The 10,410-nt window shown below is 37.6% G+C and overlaps 1 long non-coding RNA gene across 1 annotated transcript; it reads right to left on the bottom strand.

The window, feature by feature from the left end:
- Nucleotides 1-1,109: 1,109 nt before the first annotated feature.
- Nucleotides 1,110-2,087, bottom strand: LOC140813367 (uncharacterized). Its single transcript, XR_012113903.1, has 3 exons — nucleotides 1,973-2,087; nucleotides 1,792-1,831; nucleotides 1,110-1,241 (listed from the first exon to the last, which is right to left on the bottom strand). It is a non-coding gene; the product is annotated as an uncharacterized lncRNA (long non-coding RNA).
- Nucleotides 2,088-10,410: the final 8,323 nt, after the last annotated feature.

The raw sequence follows: 10,410 nt of genomic DNA, 5'->3' as shown, positions 1-10,410 counted from the left end.
TTCGAAATGAAAGAGAAGAGAAAAAGGTAAAGTGATGGCCAACCACTCCAAAAAACAACTAAATATCTCGCCCATACCTCCACCGCGGGTGCGCCAACACAAGGACCGCGGGTGCACCAAGCCTACGACCAAAAACCATTTTCTGAACCACTGGGACCGCGGGTGCGGTCCTTACATGACCGCGGGTGCGCTCCACCTTCGGACCAAATCTTACTCTGCGCACAGCTTCTTCAAAGATCGCCTCAGAAACGCCTCTTCCCGTCCGAATTAGAAAAAGTGGAAACTACAAAGTTGTAGCTCTATGTCTTATCTTGACGCCCTCAAAATTTCAGAGCATTTGGAGGTCTGAGTAAAAAGTTATGCTAAATCTCCCAACATGTGTCACTGGAAGAACGTCGAAACACACAACACACTTCGGGACACTTTTGGCTTACCTTCCACAATGATTTGAACAAAACTCAAAATAATAAAGTTATAGCCTTATGTCTTATCTAACTACTCCAATTGGCCTCACCTCATTTGGATCAATATACCATTTATCATGAATTTAATTGTAACGCCGCTACAATAACACTGCACATCATCTATAACCAACCATACTATAAATCATAAATCGAAACTCTTAACATCCAAACTTTACTTAAACTTACCCAAATAGCCAATAATCATACAAAATCTTAAACCATACCGTACACCGGGCTCGGCTATTACAATCTCCCCTCCTTAGAGGAATTTCGTCCCCGAAATTGACGTCACTACACGAACAACTCAGGATACCTCTCTCTCAGTAACTTGCCGAACTCGTCGACAACTCTCGAGGAAGAACTATCCTCACCCTCTACTGCTTTCCTCTTAGGTGGCATTCTCTACTCTACAATGTGCTCACAAAAGACATATCAATAGATAACAATGGATAGATGCAAAGAAAACATACCCGGACAGTTGAAAGTAGACGAAGTCATATGCATTGGCCCGAAGAACACCGCTCTAATACCACTAAATGTGACACCCTGACCCGTAACGATAAAATACACAGCGGAAATTAAAATTTTTTTTTCAAATGGAAGGAGTTTCAAAATACATTTCATAAAAATGTTTACAAAATAATCACATGATCATTCAAATGACAAAGCAAAAGTACAAAACATCATTCCTATGATCATGCCATCAAAATCATCCTTCCATCGGTGTATGCATATGACCCCCTGTCCACAGTCAACGTCCCGGGCCTCCACTCTGATCTGCATCACATGAAATAACTGAAATGAGAATAAATCTCAGCAAGTGGAACTCTTACATAGCAATGATACATAGTATACTCTGTAAAACATGACTTTGAAATCATAAATAGCATCAACTCTGAAACATGAATACTGTAGCAATAACTGTAGCAATAACATAGCAATAGGATGGTATTCTCTTTTCTCTGGTTGGATTGATATCAATAGTATCTCTGCTCTGGTGCTAATATCCCTATCGATATAAACCGATAACTCTGAGGGATAAAAGCCTATGGTCGATGATCATCTAATTGCATGCAATCTCTGACTATGTATCTATCAATCCAATAAAAACATTTAAACTCTCAATAGCATTTAAAGCCGTCGTTTCGCAATCTTTTATTTTCTCTTGTATTCCCTTTGAACAATAATGAGACATAAAAGCCTCCAATATACATATCAATGAAATTAATACATAACAATGAATCAATTGAAGGGAATAACACATTAAAACCTTTGAAACACAATACATATAACATCATGTGAGCACAAAGGATGAAATTCCACTTACTACCCAATAGAACACCTCAAATAAGCTCTTGGTTCACCACCTACAACAATAATCCATAAATAACACCAACATCAACTCTATATCCAAGAATCCATAACAATAAATCCATAAATCCACAAGAATAACAAACTCAAGTCAACTCTTGACTCAAAACCTTAAAAGAATCGCACCAAAAGCTTACCTAAGCTTCCTAGCACCAAGGAGAACGTCGATCTCAACTCGAATCGTCAAAAAGAAGCTTGGATTGAAGATAGGAAATGAAATAAATGGAAGAAAACCCTAAGAAATGGAGAGAATTCGAAATGAAAGAGAAGAGAAAAAGGTAAAGTGATGGCCAACCACTCCAAAAAGCAACTAAATATCTCGCCCATACCTCCACCGCGAGTGCGCCAACACAAGGACCGCGGGTGCGCCAAGCCTACGACCAAAAACCATTTTCTGAACCACTGGGACCGCGGGTGCGGTCCTTACATGACCGCGGGTGCGCTCCACCTTCGGACCAAATCTTACTCTGCGCACAGCTTCTTCAAAGATCGCCTCAGAAACGCCTCTTCCCGTCCGAATTAGAAAGTGGTAAACTACAAAGTTGTAGCTCTATGTCCTATCTTGACGCCCTCAAAATTTCAGATCATTTGGAGGTCTGAGTAAAAAGTTATGCTAAATCTCCCAACATGTGTCACTGGAAGAACGTCGAAACACACAACACACTTCGGGACACTTTTGGCTTACCTTCCACAATGATTTGAACAAAACTCAAAATAATAAAGTTATAGCCTTATGTCTTATCTAACTACTACAATTGGCCTCACCTCATTTGGATCAATATACCATTTATCATGAATTTAATTGTAACGCCGCTACAATAACACTGCACATCATCTATAACCAACCATACTATAAATCATAAATCGAAACTCTTAACATCCAAACTATACTTAAACTTATCCAAATAGCCAATAATCATACAAAATCTTAAACCATACCGTACACCGGGCTCGGCTATTACAGATGATATTAATGGTGATTCGACGTTTATGAAATGAGAAGGATAATGTTTTCAAGAAAATGAAATTGAGGCTATCTCTTTTATGTTTTACAATAAAATGATATATATGTATCTTGTTAGTATTGATTCCATTTGCTGAGTTTTATACTCATTCCAATTATGTTCATGTGATGCAGGCACAGGTAAGAAAGACTGATCATCCCTGAGTTGTCGAAGCGAGAGAAGGGAATATGCCAAACTTTGGAGATTTTGAATGGATGTTATTTTTTTTATTGTCAAGTTTTTGGCTAGTTTGGAAAACATTGAAAATCTTGTTTTGTGTTTTGGCTTTGGCAAGATGTATAGATACTTTACTTACTGGTATCTGATGTATATGAAAATCTTTTGCTTGTGTATTATGTGTTGTTTGAGACAGGTGGCATGTCCTATTTACGGGGAGATGCTGCCCAAATTTTTTTAGATTAACACATTTCTCCAAATATATTTTAAGGGGGTGCATTCATTATATACTTTCAAAGACTATTAATTACTTTTTTTAAATGATGGACTTTTGTTGAGTTGATGGATTTTTATTGACTTTTATGGAATCTCATAGAATTGTAAAACAAATTTTATTGACTCTTATAGACTTTTTTCAAGATTTTTGTAAACTTTTTCATAGCCTTATGTGAATGTTGTAGTTTATAATTGTGATTTATTTTTATTAATTTTTTAAAAATAATTATTGGACATAGATAACCTCTTCAATTTTAAATTATTATTTTTATTTATGAATGTAAATGAATTTTACTTACTTATTGAAATTAAAATTTCAATTCTTTATGTCAATTCAACATATTAATTAATAATATTTTTATAAGTTCATAATAAAATTTTATTAAAAGAACACTCAAAATAATTGAGCTTCATTATCTAGTTCAATTTGAAATTCATCAAATTGACACTTCTTTCAAATAAAATTGTGTAATATAGCACATGCCAATACAAGCCCTGTTAGGGGTGGAAAAAAATACCGAATTTTCGGTATACCGAGATTAACATAACAAAAAAATATTGAATATATCGAATTTTAAATATACTGAAGATTTCGGTACGGTACGGTAACAATACCGAATTTTTCGATACAGTAACGATATCCAATTTGAAAATTTTGGTGTATGCCGAAATACCGGAAAAATATACAAAAATTTTAAAATATATAATATTTTAAAACAATAAATTATAAATTATTTTAAAATGTAAGGTTTTTTGGTTTGGTATATCGAAAATTTTGGTACAGTATCGGTATGAATTTTCTTATACAATAATTAAAGATATAGATTAACTAAAATTAAAGAAAATAATTAAAAATAAAATGTTATATAATAATTAATAAAAAGATTAAATTTTAATTATGTTTTTAAAAAGTACAAATAAAAGAAAAATATAGATGAGAAAAGAATGAAAGTTTTTATTGAATTTGGGAGATTTCTCAATTAAATGTACATCCAAATCTTTAGGTTGAATCAAAAACTTTTGTTGACATTTTATTGTTGTACTTTAGGCTATAATTCTTGTACTTAATAGAATTCCATAGAGTCATTAAAAGTTTATTGACATTTTGAATACCTATAGACTTTTGTAGAGTTTTTAAAAGTCTAGTTTGAATACCACACGACTTTTTAAAATTCTACAAAAGTTTACGTTGAATACCACTAAACTTTTATGGAGTATATAAAAGTATAGTTTGAATACCTCTAGATTTTTAAACTCCATAAAAGTCTATAACCAATACACCCCCTAAAGCTTCCGCATTAATTACGCATTTTAGTCACAAGTGTTACATTTAGTGGTATCAGAGCCGAGATTTTCGGACCAATGATTTGGCATATGACTTCCTCTGCTGTCGAAAATTCGGTATGTATGTACCTGCATCATTTGATATAATATGGATGTGTAGCCTCAACAATTATGTGGGGACCCGGGTTCTAAATCGAATCTAATTGGGATTAACTGGATCTTTATTATAAATACGGGTCAATTTTTTTTCGCTTTTACATTAAATCACATGTAAACTAAAACATAAGGTGATTCTATATCACACAACAAACCAAATGTACATCCAAATCTGTTTAGTACAAACATCCAACTAATGTTCGAATCTCAAATACAACTAGTTCAAATCTAAACAGAAACTACTAGTAATCTGCTGCTACACCCGGCATCACCACGCTATCAACTCTCTCTTCCTCGTCGTGACCCTGATCCTGCCCCACCTGTCGTCATGCACACATACAGACACGATAACAGCCGGATAACTCCGGTGAGAACAAATCCCAGTATAAAACATGTATGCATGCAATGTAATAAATCATGTACAAAAGCATAGCATAAATCGAATAACATGAATTAAAGTCTAAAACATGCAAAGGAATACAAATCTGTATTCACATCTAGTTCTTGACTCGATTCATTTCTAATCTAGGGATCCCGGTGTGAATAAGACGGTCTGTCACCTACCCAACCACTCGGGGTGACGGTACGTCTTATTCCTAGACTCCGGTCTGGTCTGTATCGAGTGTCTACACGTAGAGAAAATCTGCAACTACGCGACGATACACCGAACGTCTAGTTTGACAAATCTGTCAATGATTCCTATCTCACAGGCTTGAATATAAATCTATAAACAAAGCACAATAGAAATCATAACTCAATAATAATCTAGTATGTGATTTAGGGAAACTCGTATCAGATCTGAATCGAGTTGTGCAATCCCGTGATCACATGAATTATACCTTTCGTGTCGCACAATCTGCCGTGATCGAAGTCTCGAATATCAACTTTGTCACCTCAAATCTGAAATGACAATGTATAGGCATATTCTATCAATATACATCTCAAGCAACTCATCTACAAAGCAATAATCGGTTTCGATACAATTTGACGGCATAACGGCGTAATTCTCGATACCGGTCAACTCAACAATGATAATCTATAACAATCAACTCATAACCATCACCATATATGCACTATCATCTCAAAAGCTGCAAAATTTCGAACTTCACAATATCAATATCAAATTCCATTCAAGTCATGACATTGATTAAAACTCATTCTATATCAAATTCGACGGCATAACGGTGCAATTTCGGTCTCCCGATAAATCAAATACCAATCAATTACTATCAACAACTCATAATTCCCAACAATACCAAGCCAAAACATAACAAATCCACACCTCCAACTTTCGGCCCAAAATCTGAATTTTTACAAAATTGTATACGACATCCGATCAATGATCCGTTTACGGTGTTATGATCTCTATCTACTCAAGAACACATTGCACCAATAAAATCATGAATCCTCCAACATATTATTTTCGAAAATTGTTGGAAATGTATAAAAATTACCTCTCTTTAAAGCTCTTGAGGCAAGTAGCAAGATTCTATACTTGGATTGAAAACTTGATGGTTGGATCTTGAGATATCAACTTGCAAAATGAGAAAGGAATTTGAAGCTTTATTCCATGGGGAATTTCGGCCATGTCCTTCACAAAAGCTGAATGAAATTGAGTGAAATGGTAGACATGAGGCACGTCTCACGTTTCTTTTTGCATGGCATGACAAGTGGCAAATCCCACTTATTGCACTTTAGTCCCTCAATTTCTCATTAATTGCAAATTAGCCCCTATTCAATCTTTTCAATTTAATTTCAATCCTAAATAAGTTCAAACCTCTTGGAATATAATTCAACACTCCATAATTCTCTAATTCAATAATCTCGGTTTAATAAAATAATATCATCTTTATTATCTCGGGCCTTACAAATTATGATATGTTATGTATGGAAATGGTTTTAAACTAATATTTATCATAGGATCATGCCGCCTAAGCATAAAGCACCAGAAGGGGAGGATAGTTCATCATCTAGAGTGGTTGGTGAATTTAGCAAGTTACTGAAAGAACAGGCCAAAGTACACGGCGAGCAAATCCAGCAGCTCTTGCAATTGCAGAATATAGGGCGAGGGAGAGAGAGAGAGCAAGTAAGGCCCGAGCCCAGTAGTGAAGGCGCATTAGAAAGATTTCGTAAGATGAAGCCACCAGAATTTGATGGTAGCACTGATCCCATGGTCGCCTTGGAATGGGTCAAAGCTGTAGAGGCCATTTATGATTATCTGCAGTTTGAAGATAAAGATCGAGTCAGCTGTGCCATCTTTCTACTGACCAAGACGGCGAGGACTTGGTGGGACGCCACCAAGATATCAGTTAATGTATCGGCACTCAAGTGGCAGGAGTTTAAAGATTTATTCTACGACAAATATTTTCCTCGAGATGTTCGAAGTCAGAAAGTGAAGGAATTTCTAGAACTGAAGCAAGGAAATATGTCAATGCAAGAGTATATTCTCAAATTCGAAGAGGGGTGTCAGTTTGCCCCATATCTGGCCAGCAATGACATCGAAAAGGGCGAGCATTTTCTTAGAGATGTCCAGGCTGAAATTAAAAGAGACGTTCGAATGTCTAAAGCTGCTTCATATAAAGAGATTGTTGAAAAAGCAAGGATGGCCGAGCAGGACGAGAAGGAAATTGAAAGAGAAAGACAATTGAAGCGCCAAGATTTTTCTACTAAAGGCCAAGGATCCGGATCGAAAGGTAAGGGCAAGTTCAGAGGCAAAGAAAAAGAGGAGCATCGACCCAAAGCTCCTATGCCACCGCCTACATATGAACGACATGTATGTCCAAAATGTGGCAAAATGCATACAGGTGAGTGCTTGGTTGGAAGTAATCGATGCTTTCGTTGTGGAGGTGTTGGACATGTTATCAAAAATTGTCCAGTGAAAGGTGAGAAAGGGAAAGATAGGGTTCAAGGCAGAATCTTCACTATGACCAAAGAAGGCGCAAATCCTGATTCTTCTGTTATATCAGGTACTATCTTAATTTCAGGCAAGGCCGCTATTACATTGATTGACACTGGTGCTACGCATTCCTTTATGTCTGAAATTTTCTTGCGCTCTTTGAATGTTGTTCCATCTTTTGAACCCCTCCACTATAGTATTTTGTTGCCGTCAGGAGACGAATTATGGCCTTCTAGTATTCTTAAAGGTTTTACATTGCAAGTAAATGAGAAAATCTATTTTGCTGATCTTATTATTATTCCCATGGTGGCATTTGATGTTATTTTGGGAATGGACTGGCTATCGTCATATCGTGCCGTTATTGACTGCGTGGATAAAACAGTGCGATTTCCTGCAGAAGTTGATGATAGCGAGATTTTCCAGAGTTCAGGTATTTCGCTTGACACTCCTTATATTTCTTGTCTCAAAGCTCATGAAATGTTATCAAAGGGGTGTCATGGGTTTTTAGCTGCTGTGATAGATTTGAATACGGAGATGAAGATTGAGTTGAATGAGATTGAGGTAGTTCGGGATTTTCCTGACGTATTTGCGGATGATGTGCCTGGATTGCCACCTGACCGTGAAGTTGAGTTCGTGATTGACTTGGTTCCAGGTACTTCTCCGATTTCAAAAGCTCCTTACCGAATGGCCCTGACTGAAATGAAGGAACTGGAGAATCATTTGCAAGATCTATTAGACAAAGGTTTTATTCGTCCGAGTTCTTCTCCGTGGGGAGCTCCAGTTTTATTTGTCAAAAAGAAATATGGATCGTTGCGGTTGTGCATTGATTACAGAGAGATCAACAAAGCCACGATCAAGAATAAATATCCATTGCCGAGGATTGATGATCTCTTTGATCAGCTACAGGGAGCGACCGTGTTTTCAAAGATCGACCTGCGTTCTGGCTATTATCAGCTGAAAGTTAGGGAAGCCTACGTCCCTAAAACTGCATTCAGAACCAGGTACGGCCATTATGAGTTCTTAGTCATGTCATTTGGGTTGACGAACGCTCCGTCTGTCTTCATGGACCTAATGAACCGGGTCTTCAAGCCATATCTGGATAGCTTTGTTATCGTTTTCATTGACGATATCCTGATTTATTCCAAGACTCGGGAACTTCATGTCGAGCATCTCGGAACTGTATTGCAGTTATTAAGGGAACAACAGTTATATGCAAAGTTGAAAAAGTGTGAATTCTGGTTAGAGAAAGTATCATTTCTAGGCTATATCGTTTCGAGAGAAGGAATTGCTGTGGATCCCATGAAGATTGAAGCTATTAAGAAATGGCCTATTCCTACGACAGTCTCCGAGGTGCGTAGTTTTCTTGGTTTGTCAGGTTATTATCGACGTTTTATTGCCAATTTTTCAAAAATAGCTCTGCCATTAACCAATCTGACGAGGAAAGCGGTGAAGTTTGAGTGGACAAATGATTGCCAGCACAGATTTCAAGTGTTGAAAGACAAGTTGACATCAGCCCCTATCCTAGCACTTCCGTGTGGTACTGAAGATTTTATTGTTTACACTGATGCGTCAAAGATGGGACTTCGAGCTGTACTGATGCAGCGTGGGAAAGTAATCGCTTATGCTTCTCGTCAGTTAAAGGATTACAAAAAGAATTATCCCACCCACGATCTTGAGTTGGCTGCAGTGGTCTTTCATTGAAAATATGGAGGCATTATCTGTATGGCAAGAAATGTGAAGTTTTCACAGACCATAAGAGCTTGAAATATCTATTCTCTCAGAAGGAACTCAATATGCGGCAGAGGAGGTGGTTAGAACTTGTTAAAGAATATGATGTGACCATTAGCTACCACCCAGGTAAAGCAAACGTCGTTGCAGATGCTTTGAGCCGCAAGTCAGTTTCTTCTTTGAGCTCATTGATTCAGAAGCCGTTGCTATTGGATCTTCAGAAGAGCGAGATCGCTATGGTAGGGCAAGGGACCATCGCTAGACTTTCAGCTTTGGTTATTCGACCTACATTGACAGATAGGATACGACGGAAGCAACCTAATGACAATCAGTTGATGAAATTGCGATCTAAAGCTAATGAGAAAGGAAATACAGAGTTTGCGATGAACACTGACGATTTGTTAACGTTTAGAGGTCGGATATGTGTTCCCAGTGGTGATGACATTCGACGGGATGTTTTGACAGAGGCTCATACCGCACCATACTCGATACATCCAGGTAGCACCAAGATGTATCAGGATCTCCGACGTCTCTACTGGTGGCCATGTATGAAAAGTGATATCGCAAAATTCATATCCGAATGTCTAACATGTCAGCAGGTAAAGATTGAGCATAAAAGACCTGCTGGAACTTTGCAATCCCTCCCAATACCTCAGTGGAAGTGGGAGCACATCACCATGGACTTCGTAACGGGACTTCCAAGAACACCAAAGGGTTACAACTCCATCTAGGTGATTGTTGACAGGTTAACCAAGTCGGCTCATTTTCTTCCAGTCAAGACGACGTTTACAATGAATCAGTACGCTGAAGCTTATTTAGCTGAGATTGTGAGACTCCATGGTATCCCTATGTCAATTGTATCTGACCGTGACCCGAGGTTTACTTCCGAATTCTGGAAGAGCTTGCACAGAGCCTTGGGCACCAGGTTGGCTTTTAGCACAGCTTATCATCCTCAGAGTGACGGGCAGTTAGAGAGGGTGATTCAGATTCTTGAAGATATGCTACGAGCCTGCACGATCGATTTTCCTGGTAGTTGGGATTCTAAATTGCCACT

Source organism: Primulina eburnea, chromosome 14, assembly GCF_022965805.1.
Source record: "Primulina eburnea isolate SZY01 chromosome 14, ASM2296580v1, whole genome shotgun sequence".
Lineage (NCBI taxonomy): Eukaryota > Viridiplantae > Streptophyta > Magnoliopsida > Lamiales > Gesneriaceae > Primulina > Primulina eburnea.
Note: the sequence above shows the minus strand (reverse complement) of the source record. Positions and strands in the feature narration are given on the sequence as shown.